Genomic DNA, 18,626 nt, shown 5'->3' with positions numbered 1-18,626 from the left:
ACAGTAGCGGAATAAGCTTCGTAGGTGGGGTGCAAGCTCACCTTATCGGCCGTTACTGCCTCGTAAAAACCCTCCCGTTTCACCTCCCCCGCAACAGCACGACCGTCCTAAAGCTACCCACCCCGTCTCACTTTTCTTCTCTCTCTCTTTCTCTCTTTTTTGTTCTCTGTTTTTCTCTCTCTCTTGCTCTTTGAAGCTACTTCTCTCCATAAGCAGGCAGCCTTTTACGTCGACTCTCGCACATACGGTCTATATCGAGTCGCATAAACGTCTATAATACTATCGTTTACCGACATGCCTTGTACCTACATATACTTATTTTTATCGTCGACACGGTGTACGGTTCGAGCTCGGCAACGTGCCGTCACTTTCCGACTTTTCTCAAGAAAAAGATTTTGTGAATAATTTATTACAAGTAGGTACCAGCTATCTATACCTAATGTCAAAATGAATAAAAATTTCAAAACGATTTTATTCAATAGTTGATTATTATAAATAGGAAAGAAAAAGGAGAAGAAAAAAGGAGACATATCTATTCCTTTCGTAGTATCATTTTTTTCTTTCATGATTCCCGTAGATCACCTTTTCATAGATCATAGGTAATCCGGCCATAGGTCTCGAAATCATTGGGACTAAAGTTAATCGTACGAAAGCACAGCAGTGACACGAGCTCGCAACTCTCTCCAGTCCCTCCATTCCTCTCTCTCTCTCTCTCTCTCTCTCTTTCCTTCTCGATGGTCACGAATCACGGTAGCCAATAAACGCATCATATTTACAACCGTATCCCCGGCTATCTATGGTCGACGAAACGACCGCTCGCCCGTACGTATCTACTACGTGCCAGTTGGCTGGCGCACAACAGACGCGCCCGCGCTCGTGTGTCGTCTCTCTCTCTCTCTCTCTCTCTCTCTCTCTCTCTCTCTCTCTCTCTCTGTCTCTCTGTCTCTTTCTCTCTCTGTTGGTTTCGGTTAGTAGATAGTATGAGGGAGCAGTGGTCAAACCGAGTTCATATCGGCGCGATGTTTATTATCGCTAGGTAATCAAGTGGTCCACCATCCAAACTCACCCCCTCCTTCCAACTCTCGCTCGATTTCTCTGCCCTGAGCAACTTCGCGACTCTCATTCCAGGTTCTCGCACGCGTCACTTTGCGCACAACCTCGCAAGTCGAGGGAGCAACTCGAATTATGGAGGAGCGTTTATAAGGGTTATTTGTCACACGGTTCCACCGTTTCTCCCCGAGCATGAGCCTTCGACGATTCCTCCTACTTTCTTTCTCTCTCTTTCTCTTTTTCTTTCTTTCCTTCTTTCTTTCTCTCTTCCTCCCTCGAAAAGCACCGCTCTCTAGTGGGGGCTCGATGGACTCGAGCGAACTTATAAATAAAAGCACGCCTCCTCTCGTCTCTACCCCAATTAAGCGGCCCTCGTACGTTTCCGCAAAGTAGAAAATGCGACGTGCTTCTCATGCCCTTCCTTTTCCACCCTCTTTACCAACCTCGGAGGATCACGTCTCTTATCGCGCGTGCCTTCCTTCCTTCCTTCCTTCCTTCCTTCCTTCCTTCCTTCCTTCCTTCCTTCCTTCCTTTCTATCTCTCTTCCTTCCCTTCTTTCTTCCTATCTCTCTTTCCTCCTTTCTTCTAGTCCCTTCTAGTTTCGAGGTTCCATGAAACTTCTTTCTCTCTCTCTCTCTTTCCCTCCCTCCCTCTTTCTCTCTCTCTCTCCTTCTCTCTCTCTCTCTCTATCTCTGTCTCTGTCTCTACCTCCTCTTTGTGTCTCTCTTTAACTCCACCGATTATCTCGGTCGTACGATCGCACGTGCAGTCACGGAAGAGTTATAGGATATACTGGTTTACATTTCTAGTTTTATCCTTGGAGAAGGAAAAACGTGAGAATTCCCTCGTTTGTTTCTAAAAGTGAAATACTTTTCTCGATCTCCGCGTTTATTCCATTTCGAATTTTTTTGATCATCTCTTCTTTCTTTTTTTTATTTTTTTATTTTATTTTTTTTGGGGGGGGAAACTTATCATCCCATCTCACATTCAATTTTTATCGAATATTCTCGAGATCTTCTTTTCGAACAACGAATCCCTTCCATCTTTCTTCCTACCCGTTTCTTTGCCCGATTTCTTTCTCAGAGCCTTCTAAAATCCGATCAAGCTCCACAAACTCGCTCGCTCGCTCGCTCGCTCGCTTGTTCGTTTGCTCGCTTGCTCATTCGGCCCTTTGGGATATATCGAAAGGCGAAACGAAGTTAGGGGAATCCCAAGCTCGCCACGCTCCTGTACCAGCGTAAGGAGAAGCGTGCGTAGCTGTTTAACCAAGGGGGTGGATACGTTTTATGCTGAGCCCGTGAAACGTGTTTCATCCGGAGAGGAACCTTTAGGGGAGGCAGGGAAAGAAGAAAGGTATAGTAAGAGAGAGAAAGAGAGAGAGGGATGAGAAGCGTTCGTTGCGGATGAGAAAAACGGGAGAAGAGAAGAGCACGCGCTTAGGGAGAAGGAAAATATTTCGATCGTTACTCACGCCTTTCTTGAAAAATGCTTCCTCGTATTTCGTCTGAAACTTCAGCCGAACGAAACTTTCGTCCGACGAATTGTTCTTCTTAACCGATGACGTATCTACGTCGAAAAAGTTTTGCCAGAGAGGTGTGAGGAATATGGATCTTTAGTTCTCTCTTTCTCTCTTTCTCTCTCTCTTTTTTTCTTCTTCCTTCATCTTTTCGAACGAACGAACGAACGAACGAACGAACGAACGAACGAACGAACATATGCTCGAAATGGTCATGCTCTTCGTTTCAACTCGAAAGAAAATTTTTCAATAAGATTACTTGCCCGCAAAACTTACGTTTTAATACCAGGTACTTCGTTTAAATTTATTAAAACGATCCCGAGATATCCTTACGTGTAATATTTAGAAATTTTTACGTAACGATTTCTTTGCGAATAAAATACAAGGAAGAAACGATGGATTGCCGAAGGGGGAAAGAAAGTTTAGTTTAGAAAGAAAGTAAAAGATGTAACCAAGTAACCAAGCATACCCCGATATTTCGCCGAGTAATCAGAAATTTTTTTCAGCTCGCTGGAAATCATCTAGGAAGTTGAAAGGGATTTCTTAGCGAACGGAAGGGAGTTTCGTGGAGTATTCGAGCATAAATGGAAACGCGAGGGTGGGGTTATGAGGAGTATGAGGAGAGTTTGGCTGTTGCCAACTCTAATAAGAACAGCCAATACGTTGATTGCTGGTGGGGATTTAGCGGTATAACTCTGTTCGCGGTTCGCAAAACACGATTCCGAAGCTCCCTCTTAGAGTTCCCAGTGCTCTCCTTTTGGCCTCCCTCCGAGCTTCCTCTTTGGAACTTGCATAGACGAAAGCTGATATCATACGCGAAGACCAATCAAATCAAAGTAAGTGAATTGCTCTGTAGCACGAAGAAGAAGAACCTACCGGCTTTCTATGTACCTACTACTAAGATGTTTCCTTAGGCTTACGTTGGAAACCGCTCCCTCGTGCAACTTTTTGTCGATAAAGTCGAATCATGGATCATTCCTCTTTTCATTTCTTGTGAAAGATATATCCTAACTGGATTCTCGGTATACAATCTATGTAATTTAATTTATCTATCGACTGTGAGTGGGAGGAACTTCAATACGAACGTATTTAAATTTACTTCAGGAGCTTTCGTTATTCGTATTTCAAATTTTTCCCTCATTTTCTTTGAACCATCGTTAATATTGCTTATCTCTACCTCGACATGTTCATCAGTCATATCGAGTAGTAACATTAGATAAAATAAAAAAAAAAAAAAGAAAAAAGAAACGAAAGGAAAATCACAAAATCGTTAAAGAGATTTACACGTCAAAGATACGATTATAGCGATGGAAAAATTGCACGAGTCGATCTAGAAGTAAATCGTTTCGTTATCGCAATTAGAACGCATACTTCCATCATCGAGAAACAAGAGTGGCCTACGGGTGGCTCTCTTTTCGCATGTAATAAGTTTCGAATTTCCGGTGGCTCCTAGCGTGCGACACGTCCTTTCTCTCCCCTTTTACTTTGAACGTGTTAAGAAAGGTCGCTCAAGCAAAGCTCGTACAAGCTCGTAGCCTGCGTTCTCGCGGTGCTCGCAACGAAGAGAACGAAGGCCATACTCGCTAGAGAGTCCCGGAGACACTCGGTATGAGAAACGCGTAGCTACGCAGCAAGATCGTAGCTCAACGTGGGGTATACCCTCTTCCAGCTTCACCAAGGTAGGTAATCCTCTCGGGGGCGTGAGTTACTGCCCGCCATCTCCCGCCTTCCCTTGGCTTCCCTCGCCATTTCTCGTCTCTTCTCTGTTACCTCCCTTCTCTGTCTCTTTCTCTTTCTCTCTCTCTTTCTCTCCGTACCTCTCTCACTCGCTTTCTCTTTCTCTTTCTCTTTCTCACTCACTCTTTAGATTTTCTCTTTTCTTCAGAAGAGTCGTCTCCTCCTATTCTTGGTGCTCTCTTTCCTCTCTTAGGGGCTGCTGCCGTTGCCGAGAAAGCTCCGAGAGAAAGTTAGTGACTCGTTGCTAAAGGAGAGGGAGAGAGACAGAGAGAAAGAGAAAGACAGAGAGAGAGAGAGACAGAGAAGGGCGAATTGTAAGATGCCGCCGCATGGCACAGCTGGAGCGCATTAGTCAACCGTAATTAATAAGTTATGTACAGGAGGAGACTAACGAAGAGAGACGAGAAACTCTCTCCCTCTCTCTCTTTCTCTCTTACTCTTTCTCTCTCTCTCTCTCTCTCTCTCTCTCTCTCTATCTCTCTGTGTCTCTTTCTATCCTTTGCTTTACTCTCGCGCACTCCACGTGGATATACGTGCGCGAGGAAAAATAAGCTATGGAAAATCGTAAATAAAGGGTACACCTTTACGACGTGAATAAATTAGGAGTTGGCCGCGGAAGGGGTAGGTAAGCGTCCCCTTTCGCGAGAATCGATAGTCTTATGGGATTCGCCGCGTTTAAAAGACGTCTCGGTCTCCGCTTTCGGTTGACTCGATAAATAGACCGCTTTAAGTCTACGTTGCATTTCGTTTTAAATGCTACCTAATGCTTGTCTCGAATCAGAAGCTTGATCTTATTGTAAAATTGTATCTAAAGTCGTCGTTTTAGGAAAATAATGAGATTAATGTTACAAACAATTTCAGGACCCATTTAACGAATTTAAATGCTGTTTAGCATCGTTAAAAACATTTAATTAATGAATCTACTTTATACAACATGAACACCATCGATTGTATGCGTACTTACGTTAATAGGTAAATCAATTTAAAGAAGCAACTTAACCGTTCGCCTGTCTACAGCCTAAAGTTTCACTCGATTGAATTTTATATTCGAAAGGGAATTTGAAAGTAAATTTCTTTTTTTTTCTTTTATCTACGGCGATCTCTCGTTTCCAAAGTATCGCGAGAAAGGAATCGAAGACGATATCAATCTATTCCGTTTGAATCAGAATTGCTTACCCATACCGTTCGAGTAGAAAATTGGAATAGTACTGAAAAAATCCTGAGAAAATTCATCGAGGACACGTCGATTAGGATTGCAAGGGAATAAGTACGATCTTCTACGTTTCCTTTCGATGGAATTTATTTCTCAGACGAAGGATATAAATTCGCACGGTAGTATTTTCTTTGTTTTTTGTTCAAGATTATAAGATTCGAAAATCATTTTCTTTTTTTTTTTATATTTTATTCAGTCTTTCCTATAAACGAGTACTCTTATTATTTGTTAAATATATTATATTAAACCTCGACAGTATCTACTTAATACATCTTCCAATCAACTTATTCCGTAGAATAAGTTGGCGATGATCGATAAAGATAAAGATCACTAGCTTCAGGCTGTCCAAGGATATCGCCGGAAGACGTTCGAGCGAACGACCGACCGATCGGAGCCCTAAAACGACGAAGGAGTTACGCGACGCGGACAAGAATGTCGTCCACAGCCGGTAGGATATAGCGTGGCCATAAGAAGAACGAATGGAGCGTTCGAGAATAAGATATCGGCTTTACGTGCAGGCACTTTTGAATAAACGCCTCGGCACACGATCGGCTGCTGCCACGGGCAAGGTGGCGACCGCGACTCCCACGCGTGAAAATCGCCTTTCGAGAATGAAAGAGAGAGAAAAAACAGAGAAAATAAAATTTCGTCTGTTAGATTTTTCTTCTTCGAAAATCAAAGGAGCTCACGTAATTTCTTCTATCTTTCAACAAAATTTACGAGACGTTGTCGTCGATTATACACAAAAGAAAAAAGATGAAAAATATATATATATATATATGTGTATATAAAATAATTTCAAATTCAAAAGGAAAGATACAAGCAATCTTATAAGATTTTAAAGGATGATTCCCAATTGCTACTGGTATAAACCATAATAATTTTATGAAAAATTGTTCATCGAGAAAGCTTGTGACGAAAAAAATGTGAAAGCTCCGAGACGTTGGCGAGTCCATAAATACTCGTACTTTGATGCAAAAATAACTTACGGTCGTACGTTTGATCCTGCTTAATCCGTTAAATCCTCGGGATTCGCGTTGCCTTACGTGTTGCTTCCTAAATTTTAGTCGTAAAAAGCGATCGTAAAGTTTTCGCCACTGCGACGACTGTATGGAGTGCAATCGTAAATTCGATTTAAATCGTTTAGTTACTCGAAAGTTAATAATTGTTCGTTGCTTCTTTCTTTCGTTTCTTTTTTCTTTCCTAGAAGATATGCATTTTTTTCGAAGTTGTCTTTCATCTTGTAAATTTTATTTTTATTTTATTTATTTGTTTTTTTTTCTTTTTTTAGAAAGCTTGTTACATAATCGAATGAGTTCGGAAGATACCGATGTTAAGATATTTTTTTCAAGATTGTATTTGAGATTATGATTGAAAATATAGTAAACGGAGTCACAGTAATCAGAATCTTGATCGAACGTAAAAGACGTTGACGAAATCGTACGAAGGTCGAACATATTTTAAGCGTCGTTCTCGTATCTGTAGTCAACTCGAGTCCGCTTGTTCTCCTATATGGAAAGAACTAGCTTATTCGCATAATAAGCTACACAGTACAGAACCTTTCGACGGACGTTACGCAGGATCGTTAAGAGAACGAGTCACGACGCGTGTATATACGAATAAGGATTGCCTAATAAGGAGAACCGATTTAGATAAGAATTTAATTGATCCGAGAATAAGTCATGATTAGTTAGAAAATAATAATATATATATATTATTGTGAACATTTTCTCGATCGATTATCAAACACCTTTTTGTATTATCGAAGTTTTACATCTCCAATAAGATAACTTAATACGTCGATAAACAATTTCAGTTATTTTCACGATTCGACGCTTTCACATATACCTACATGTATATATATATGTATATATATTTACATATATCGTAAAGTAAGCGCATAGGACGTGTCACGATATAAAATATTCATACAACGTAGGTATCTCGTGAGGATTTAAACTGTACGCCGAGTTCGATGCGTACGCTGAGTTCACCAAAATTTCCCTGCGAGCGAAGATATATATATATATGTACATAAAGAAAAAAGAAAACAAAGATACCCAAATAAAAAAAGAAAAAAAAGAAGGAAGAGAGAAGTGAAAGACGAAAAAGAGGAAGAGTAACGTAAAGAATTTCTCGGCATCTAAATCGTATCTCGAAGACTATCGATTCTCTACGTAGAGAGAAGGCATATCGAGAATCGTCGAGGACAGAGTATCGCCAATGTCCGTCGAGAAATTTAATTAACGCGTACATGCAAAGCTCACCCGCGGTTCTTCTTCCTTTTCTTTGCATCGAAGCCAACGAACGGCAATGGCAACAACAACAACAACAACTACTACTAACACAACAACAGCAGCAACAACAACGACGAGTAGAAGCAAACGAGGAGTCTGGGCTATCTTCTCTACAACGATCCAGCTGCTACTCGTGGTAACTGTAATAATTATGCAAAGACCGAACGCAACGGTGCATCGTGGTAGAGAAACAGAGAAGGAAAAGAAGAAGAAGAAGAAGAAAATAAAAAGAAGTATGTAAAAAGAAGAGGAGGAAGAGAAGAAGAAGAAGAAGAAGAGGTAGGAGGACGACGCTCGGTAGAAGCAGCGAGCAAAAGAAGCAACTGAAGACAAGATGGTGGAGAAGATGGCATGCAAAAGAGGCTTTCGTAGGTAAGCGAACCGAGCCGGTTGTAAGGCGACACCTCGCGGCTTCGTGTTTCTTTCTCTTCCTTCCTCCATTTTTCTCACCTCCCGAACGTACGCCGTGTTCCTCTTGACTAAAAATTTTCGTACCACCGTGCTTTCGATCTTCCTTCTACTATATCAATTTCGACTTAGTCAACGTCACTGTTAAACTTTATCCTCTTAGAATCTTCTTCATTTTTCTTATTTTTTTTTTTCATTCGTCGTTATAAAATGTACTCGATAAAAGAAAATAAAGAAAATCTATAATATAATAATTTTATTTCTAAATGAAAGAAAAAAAAAAGAAATATAAATTATATATATATACGATAAAGAGGAAGTTTGATACAGGTGGGTAATCTCATGAGCAGGTTTAAAGAAATGGAAATCATCTGTCTTACTTAGATCACCTCGCGAGTATAAGCTCGAGAATACGTTTTGTACATGGTCGCGCATTTTCCTTCTCTCTTGATCTTAGAAGAAAAGACCAAGACGAAGAAGAAGAAGAAGAAGAAGAGAAGAGAAGAGAAGAGAAGTGAGGGTATGAGGAGGGACACGGTTACCAACGGGCAACCGACCCACCAACCACACATATATCTGCGTCCTAAAAGGAATTCCAGAATATATTTTACATATGCTTTATTGCCGCCTTATTTCCAACTCTATGGGCACGGATCCCGAAGAAGAAGAAGAAGAGAAGAAGAAGAGAAGAAGAAGAAGAAGAAGAAGAAGAGAGACCACGAAGATAGCACACGCACGCGTTCCTGCTCGAGCACAAAGGGCCGAGATCGGGTCGAGTAGAGCCATGCGGACTTGAGGTTAATGCAGGACGCGTCGCTAAGTTTTTGTTGCACCTCCGTAAGCTTCTTCGTGCGCATATGCGAGAGCATCGACGTCACCTGTCCTCCGGATAAGCCAAACTCTCCTACCTCTCTGTTGGTTGGCCCTCCTAATTTTAAATGCGAGCCATTCGTCGCCGATAATTCCGTATGGTCCTTCTTGTCCTCCTCGTTCGAAGAGAACAAGATTGCATTCCCGATGCCCTTTTCTACGAAATCGAATCGTTTCTTTTCGTATGAACTCGAGTTCGTTTCGAGTTATCGTTTTGAGAAATAACAACAGATTGAATATCGAACGCGTGACTAAGTATTAACATACCTAATACCTGTAGATAGAGATTTATTCTAATGCTAAAGTTAACTCAATAGGGATATATCGATTTTTATTTCGTCAAAGCATTGATTTACGAGGGCGTTACACTTTGCGTGGAGAGAAAGGATGAAAAGGGGGAGGGGCAGCGAACCGAAGTTGGACACGATATCGAGTCAGCTTCCGACAGGCAAAAATATATAATAAGCTAGTATACCCCGGAGGCCGGTGCGTTCTGGCGTAATGACTTAACTTGTAGCTAGATGATTCGATAATTTGCGAGCGGGTAGTAGGATATACCGGATTAGTGTGGCCTTCTTGCGCGTTCTCTCGCAGCACGGGGGCAAGCAAGGCTTCGGTTTCGAGAGAGAGAGAAAGAGAAAGAGAGAGAGATAAAGAGAGAAAGCGAGGGGTTGAGTCGAGTTGAGTGGAGTGGAGTGGAGTATAGAGAAATGGTGTGGTGGGGAATGGAGGGAGAGAACCGGACCCCTCCGCGGGGTCCCCTCGCTCGGAGATTCGTCCGTGCATACACCGTGGGGGCCCACGTTTGGTTCTCTTGGCCTCCGGTGGCGCGCGCGCGCTCACAATCTCGCGAGAGTCAAACGGGCCCAATCCAGAGAGGCGGGGAGAGCCGGTTCCGACGAAGATGAACGCGATGGGCCCGAACATCGCGCTTATATACCCTTCAACGAGCGACTATGATTATCGAGGAGCCCACGATTTCGACTTTTCGCGTCTCCTCCTCTTCTCCTCTTCTTCGTCTTCCTCGTACGAGAAACGACGTTCGTTGAATTGTACCAAGTATCGCGAGATACCTATTATGCTGATGCCCTCGGCTTCGTTTTGGTAATGGCGCGAAGTAATGGCGCTGAAGTGCTACGCCCAATATTCTTCGAGAAGAGACAGGGACGAAGAGACTGAGAAAGAGAGACTGAGAAAGAGAAAGACGACGACGACGTATCATTATGGCGGTATGCTAACCACGCTACCGTTCACGATACGTCGCGCGAAAATAGATAAACGTGCGTTCAAGCGTCTCGTCCAACAAAATTTATTCGCCACCTCGGACTCGGCCCATAGGTAGATACCTGAGAACGGGACTGACTTCTATCTTCGAAGGCCCAAGCAACTTCGTTCTTTAGAATTTCTTCTTTTTAAAGGTCGACTTTAATTCTCGCTCTGACTCAGCTCGGACTTTGAGAAATATTCGTTGCTTCAGGTCGTTCAGGTCGTTCAACTACTTTCTGATTTGCAGGTGTATGAAATTCTGTTATATATGTAAGTACGTAATATTGATCTATGTTGCCAAGTATTTATTCGAGTACGTCAAAAAAATTTCATCTTCATTATCATAGAAAGTTTGAATAACGTTACTTAATAAATGAAGAATCGGCATTAAATTGTTATGACTCAACGCGGTTTCCTTTTCTCAACGATTTCTCGTCAAAAAGAACGGAAGGCAACGATGCCGATCATAAATCGCTTGCAAAGCTATCTCGAGCCGCCGCCCCACGGCTACTGCCGCCCCCGCGACCACCATTAATAATCGCCGTGAAATGAGGAGTCGCGAGGAGACGCGGAAGGAAACAGAGAAGGAGAGAGAGAGAGAGAGAGAGAAAAAATCAGCTTCATTATTCAACGCACGCTCGCCGCTATGTAGTTTTCTCTTCTGCCTTCTTGCCGCGCGATTATTCCGCCGCGTGCGAAAATAATAATGAACTCGTATAAATCAGGAAAGTTGGAGCTCTACTAGTTCCGTGGTTACTCTATTCGCGATTCTCTCCTTCTCTCTCTCTCTTTCTCTCCTTTTCTCTTTTTCTCTCTCTCCCTTTTTCTATTTCGCATGCGATACGTTAGCGATATGCGAGCCCACTGCCAAAAATGTTTTTACAACTTTTCTGGCATATTAAAAAATCCGTATTCAATTCGACAATTTCTCTTGTTCTTCGTGATCGTTTCATGCTGTTCGACCTCGTTCCAATTTCACCCTTTACGAGCTCCATCCCTTCTGGCTTGACAATGGTTGGTATAACTACTCGAAAAAACACTTTGTGAAAAATGAACGGACTATGACAATCGACCTTAGGATTTTAAATCCCTTTCTCTGTTCGAACGTATACTTTTTTCGAGGTAATCTCGTGGATCCAGGTAGATTTATCTCTCGTCTCTTGGTGCCTTTCTTTCTTACCTACCTCGAAAAAAATCTCGCTTCGGCCACGAGCTCGATCTCGCGTGAAAGTTGATACATAAAGGCGGATGACCTTTGAGCGTCTTCCAAACGATTTATAGTATCAAGATGATCTATAATCTATGCGTATAACGAGAACTCCGAGAATCGCAACTATGTTATATGCAAATAATGGGGGACTTGGAAAAATGCACGAGCCTGTTATTCTCTTTATCAAGAAAAATGTTTATTGAAAGATCTGACATCGGCTTAGCAAAGGTGTGGCTTTTATTGGAACTCTCGGCTGACAAAGTGGTATGACAAATATGAACTCTTTCTTATTACATTCCAAAAAAAAGAAAGAAAGAAAAAACACAAAAGGAAGAACAAAAAATAACGATCTAATATAGACGCATCGATTTATATAATTAATAGATACATTCAATCGCAATTAACGCGTTGAACGTCTTATTTATCATATATCCCTAATCGATATAGAAAATGAACAAAGTAAAGGAGCAAATTTTCTGAGTGACGAGTAGGTACTTAAACGAACGTTCCAGATCAGTCGACGATCAGGATCGAGGGAGAATCTGAGAGGGCGGTCAACGTCGCTTTGTCGCTATGATATATGCTGATTAAGACTCTGGTAGCGAACATTATCGCCGGCTTATAAGTCATGGGCTCGAAGGTACGTCGCCGTAGGACAGAGTTGCGAGTCACAAGGTGGCTACGCGCACACCATGCGCTAACGGTGCGACGGTGTCGCGTGTGCTAATTTACTGCGAACCGTGCTTTCTCCTGTATAACGCATTTATACAACCGTCCTCTGTCATTCTCTACGGGCACTTTCCCTCCTGAGACTGTGAACGCGAGAGAGAGAGAGAGAGAGATGAAGAGGGTGCTCGTAACTACGTGTACATACATATGCACATATACGCACACACACCCATATATATATATATATATATATATATATATATATGATCTGTATACATATACACATGTACATATCATATGTACACATATATACATGTACTTACGTAGGTATAAGGTTGGTTGATACCTATAGGTATAATATAGGGAGTGAAGCGAAGCCCTATTCAAAGCGGATGATTCAGTGGCCGCTGCTGCGCTCGGATAAGATCTCGTAGCGCGCCGCCTCGTTCGTCTTACCACGAGCCTGACCAACCTGTAACTACGTAACCGAGCAAAGGACCAATCCTTTTCCTTTCCTTCCCCTATCGTAAACGGCTGCCCTGGAATCTGGATCATTCTAGGCTCCGAAGAGCCCTCGAATCGCTTCTCGAATCGCCCTTCAATGTAAGTCTCTACATCCCCATCAATTTGTGTAAAATCCATGTTTTGAGAGATGCTCGTCGATCGAGCTTGCGAATTATGTACTTTGAGAAAGGAGGAGATCGTGTTCAGTTTCCTTCACCTTCCACCTTTTCTCTTGGTATAGAATGTTCAGCGAAATAATAGTTTTAGATTAGTAATTTGATAATAATTTTTATCAATATCTAATCATATGTCTCCGTTCTCTCATTTCTCTCTCGGTTATCTCGCGGAATATTATAAAATCAGTAGAAAACGTCGACGTTGAGCTCAGCGTTGAACGCTTGGTTAGCACTTGGATTCCTTTGACGAAAGATACGTAGGTACGTAGGTACAAAGCGATTAATATTAATCGCGCGCGATCGTTCGATAGCACGCGCGACGAGCACCGACAACAACGAGCGACCAACTCGCTGCTCGTTTAATCGCTTTATTTGCAATGGTAAGTCCAAGCTCTCAACGCGTTAACCAACTTACATCGTTGCCCTAAACGATTTTTCCACGCTCGCTAATTGGCGATAACCTTCTCTCGTAGCGGCACCGATTTCCAAGCTGACCTTTTCCCTGTCTCAAATTAATTAGCTCTCTTGGAGCTTTCTTGGATAATGAACGTGCTCCGATGAGAGATTCGTAAAACACGCGCGGCCGTTATCTCTAAGCGAGAACGTCGCTACCACGTAAACGCGCGTAGGTAATTACGAACGACGTAATCTCGATGGAGAGAGAACGCTTCTCCGTTCGCTTCGATAATGGCGAGGGTTAAAAAATAAAATTGGAACTTTCGAATTTACGTACGCGTTCCGATCGATCGAATTAACGAGCGACGAGAGAGGATCGATATCTCTTGCAGGATGATCGAGAACGATCCACATAATCGTGCTACCTTCCCTCTCATTTCTTTGCATCTCGAACGTTCATCCCAAAACGCGAGAGGCGGAATAATCGGAGTAAGAAGAAACCCTCGACGCGTTTTCGGCAACGAGCAGTCGTTCCGTCCAACCGCGTCCAATCTCGTGACGCCTCGAATTCTCTCATTGGATGATGTCGTCGCAAGGTTGCGTCTCGAACCAAGAAAGGAAGGAAAGAAGGAAGAAGGAAGGAAGGAAGGAAGGAAGGAAGGAAGGAAGGAAGGAAGGAAGGAAGGAAGGATACCTATCTCTCGCGAGGAAGCTGCGAGCTACCCGAAAGAAAAGGTTTTGGTCGGACCCGTAATTGTAAACATTGGATTAATGCAAATGCGCGCTTAAAAGCTTAATTGCTTTGATAAAGTACAGACGATGCATTAAATTCAAATGCATGTAAATTAATTCAAATTTATGAGAAATAGCTGGACGCGGAGCACTTACACAGCGCGGAAAAAGAGGAAAAATAAAAATTAGTCCCCGCGGGGCCGGCCCCGTCACGAGAGAAAGTAACCAAGAGAGAAAGAGAGTTTTTCGTTCCTCTCCCTTTAACCCACCTCACCCTTCATCCCTACCTAAACTCCCCACCCGTCACGCCACCACCGCCTCCTGCCAAACTAACTCCCCACCACCCACCCCATACCCCTACAGCGTCGCTCCATCTTTTTCGCCAACGCGCCATGTTGCCAGCCAGATTGGCCGCTATGCAGGTTCCGCCAATAAATTCGGAGGCCTTTGCTTTTCGTCCGATACACATCGAATTTTAACGCGGTGAATCGTTACGCCGCTGATTAACGATTTCGAAGTACGCTACTCGCTGTGTACAGGTAGGTAGAGGTAGGTAGGTACTCGTCGTTCTGAGAAAGTCTCTTCTTCTCTACCTTCTCCCGTTTTCTTTTTATTCGGCAATTACCGACTGGAGATCCGAGTGGAGTACGAGACAGAAAGATTTTTTTCCTTCCCTTTCTTCCTCTCCCCCGGAATTTTTTATCGAACATACATTTCCTACTTATAAAAATATCATAGATATTCTCGTTCTCGTTCTCATTTGGTGGTAACGTTGAGGAATCGAATCAATCGAATTTTGCGAGTACCCATCTACCTTATACGCTTACGAACGAGGTAAAGCTGTCAGGTAAACAAAAGCATGGTAATCCGTTTGGTCCATCGATCTTCGGAGACGTCGATCGAGTATGTTTCGAAAAGGGTAGAGAAGAGGAATAGGAAAAACAGAAGGAGATGGTGTTTGGTGGAAATCCGAGACACAATGGGAGAATCCTTTTTCCGGGTTGAAGCAAGTTTACCCGCACGAACCCGATGATAGATGATAGCGCATTCCATAAAGGCGATAATGCCGAGCCATCAATTTCGTCCGAGCTTGATTAGATAGGCGCGTTTTATTGCGACAAAAACTCGACATAGCACGAGCATTCGAAAAAGCGTCGCGACCGAATACTCCGAACTTTATCGTAAATACACAATGGGATTGCGACAATACGAGCGGGGGGATGGGAGGGACGAGGGTTACGCGTATCGAGCCGTTTATAGGGTTTAGATATAGACCGTTTCGATCGACGTGATTCACTCCAGTTGCCTTTCGATTCGTGAAATGTCAGGTGCTAGGAACGATGAAGAATTTTTCTTTTTTCTTTCTCTTCTTTTCTTTTTTTTTTTTACGAAGACGATCGGCTCCTTCGTGAGAGATTCTCACGCTTTCTCATTGGAATAACGTGTCTTAAAATTCGTTACCTTTGATGCGCATCGTTCGTCGTTCCGATCAGATTCGATAGTGATCATTCTATTTGCGATGAAACATACGTTGCATGATTTAAATACATCGTAACGATGATTTTCTTGGCCGTATAAGTTTTATCTCCTATGAAAAAAAAAGAAAGAAAGAAGAAGAGGAAACAAAAAAGAAAGAAAAAGAAAAGAAAATGTATTAATACATGCGCCAAGTTGAAAGGATAATTTCTTTAAGATTTTTAATGTATTCGGCATTTGCATTAAATCGACGAAACGCTTCGAACAGAGAAACCGGCTCCAATTTAAATCGAAACGCGAAGTATTTCTCACGGACACGTAGTTCCTCGGCCGAGATAGGCGATTCTTAATTCGCCACGTCGTATTTGAAATTAATAGCGATGTCTTTCGCGAGTTACGTAGTTGACCCCTGTAGCATTGATTAATGGCGATACAATTACACAAAAAAAAAGAAAACAAAAAAAAAGAGAAAAAGAAGAAGAAGAAGAAGAAGAAGAAAAAAGGAAATCCGCGTTAGAGCTTGAGGCCTCGATTAAGCGTTAATGCAATTAGCGCCGCGTTAGAAAGCCGCCGATAGTCGTAACCGTCGAGATAAATCATCGATATCGTACGGTGCAAGTGTAGTTATTAGCAAGAATACGTACGATAACATTCGAGATGGTCGACTTTTTCGGCCGATCTAGATTCTAATTCTTTGAGTACCGTATCATTAATCATAAGTCGAAAGCGTCCATGGTGATCGTAAGAGAATTGCATTGTGAATAATTTTTTTATACGACCGAATTTATAGACCGTCTATTTTTTCTAATAAAACTGATTGATTTCTTAGAGAAATTTTAGAGCGTACAGGAGAAAGAAAAGAGGACGGAAAACAAGGGGGAAAAAAAAAGAAAAGAAAAAAGATCTCACGAACGAAACATTTCGATCGAAAGAGAAAAGAGAGAAAGAGAGAGAAATATTCACGCATGGCTGCTTTTCATTTTATCGTTCAAAAGCAGCCTCGATCGTGTAGTACGAGATGGAATTTCCACGAAAGAATAAAAGAGGTCTCGGTCTCGCGAACGAATTTCATTTTGCACCGTCTTCCAACGATGTTCTCATCTCTTCCGAGTCACGACCAGCGGCTCGGACGAGGACGAGCAATGTCGTCGCAAAATCCCGATAAGACCAGAACGAGATAGACAGAGAGAAAGAGAGAGAGAGAGAGAGAGAGAGAGAGAGAGAAAGAGAGCAAGGAGCAAGCCCTCTTACAGCAATTACTCCCATCGCCAGGACTCCTCCTTCCCCTCTTGCCAAACCTCTTGGCTTCACCGATTCTCCTCTCCCTCGTGAAATGGCCGAGTACGCGAGCTGCCTAACTAAAAGTCCTTCTCGCAAATTGCCGGTTATTACGGACGTTACGTTTATCGATGCAGCGGTGTGCTCGGCTTTCATGCGGATCCCACTTTTCTTCTCTCCAACACAAGCACTTTAGCACGGTTTATACGTACCTCAAACCCCAACCCCTTATCTTCTTCTCTCTTCTTCTCTTTTCCCATCTTTCCATTCTCTCTCTTTCTTTCTTTCTCTCTGTATACTACGTTTCAACTTCCTTTATTTTCTTCTTCGTGAACGATCATCGTTTTACTTAGTTTCTCGCTCCTTCGATTCACTTCTGCACGTCCTCCAACGACGAATTTATCGCTGAACGCGAAAACGTTCGTATAATTTGCACCGTGAAATCTTCCGAATCGTAGGTTTATAAAGATAAAAGGGAAGAAAAGGAAGAGAAACGAGCCGGTTTCGAGACGCGTGCTTGGAAGTTGCAACCTGTGAGTTCTGACTATCGGTCTATCGATCTTGTTCTTTTGGTGTAATGAAATTATGGAAAACACGACGTTCGACTTCTTAATATCATGAATTTCTACCTTAATCATTATTACAGCTTTCTGATAACAAGGATTAGTTTAATGAAAATAAGAATATTTTGTGCGTGTCTGCAAAAAAAAAAAAAAAAGAAACAAAAAGAAAAGAAAAAGAAAAAGAGAAAAAAAAAGGAAAACTTTCCAATTTATATATTTTCATATCTTCGAAATTTATAACAAACGTCGGAAAACACAGAATGCACGAGCATCTAAAATTTGTTTAACGTTTTCGCGGCACGAAAAGAAAGCTAGAAAAAAAGATCAATATCAGGAAGTCGATAGAACGAGGCATGAAGTGACGCTGCTCGAGTTATCGGCCATCTAGAAGAGGAGACATCACTTTGAAAAAAGCCCTTTGAACGTCGTTGCTTAATCCTATCTCAAGGAGTATCGTGCATGTCCCGAAGAAATGAAACCGCCAGCCACTTTCTCATAGGTCTTATTTTCTTCTCTGGGCTTCTCTTGCAAAAAATATTACCAGAGCTCGTCGATACTCCCGTGGGCATGTCTTCCTCGGAGACGACAACAACGACGACGAAGACGACGATGAGAATGAGGAGAATAGAAGTTTACCTGCCGCGAGGAGACGATGAAAGCGCGAGGAAGAGAAGGAGGAGGAGGAGGAGGAGGATGAAAAAGAAGAAGAAGAGAAATATATATATATAGAGAGAGAGAAAGAGAGAGAAAGATGCTACGAGCAAGAAGAAGAGAGAAAAGAATGAGGAGAGGGTAAAGGGAGGGATGAGGATCGCGACCGATGAAGGAGAAGAAGGGAAGGAGAGAAGCGTGTACGAAGAAGAAACGGGTGGAAGGGCAGGTGAGGGCAAGAGGGAAGAAGGCGGGGGGACAGAGTAGGAGGAGGGGGGATATCAAGAGCGGACCTCCCAAGTTGCGGCGAGATGGCGGATCATCATCGTCGCATCATCCGTGAGCCGAATACAGGGCTATTCGCAGCGTCCTGATTCTCGATTATTAAACTTTCCAATATATTTTGTATTCCGTTCGGCACTCGCTTCGAAGATTCTTCTCGCTTCGATGATGATTTTAAACATTTTTTCGTCGACGATTTTATCGAATTTCATTGGAGATTGTATCGGATTATTTTAAATTGTTTCGGTATAAGAATTTTCCAAGATTGATATTGCTTCTTTCTAAATAGTTGATAAACCTGACCTCGTGGACTAATCATTTGATGATTAGAA

General features: G+C 42.4%; 1 protein-coding gene across 2 annotated transcripts in view; it reads right to left on the bottom strand.

The window, feature by feature from the left end:
- Positions 1-18,626, bottom strand: part of LOC127063329 (homeotic protein ultrabithorax) — a 124,580-nt gene that overhangs the window by 23,253 nt on the left and 82,701 nt on the right. The window lies entirely within an intron of this gene.

Source organism: Vespula vulgaris, chromosome 4 (genome assembly GCF_905475345.1).
Source record: "Vespula vulgaris chromosome 4, iyVesVulg1.1, whole genome shotgun sequence".
NCBI classification, from domain to species: domain Eukaryota; kingdom Metazoa; phylum Arthropoda; class Insecta; order Hymenoptera; family Vespidae; genus Vespula; species Vespula vulgaris.
The sequence above is the reverse complement of the archived record's forward strand: the minus strand, read 5'-3'. Positions and strand labels throughout refer to the sequence as shown.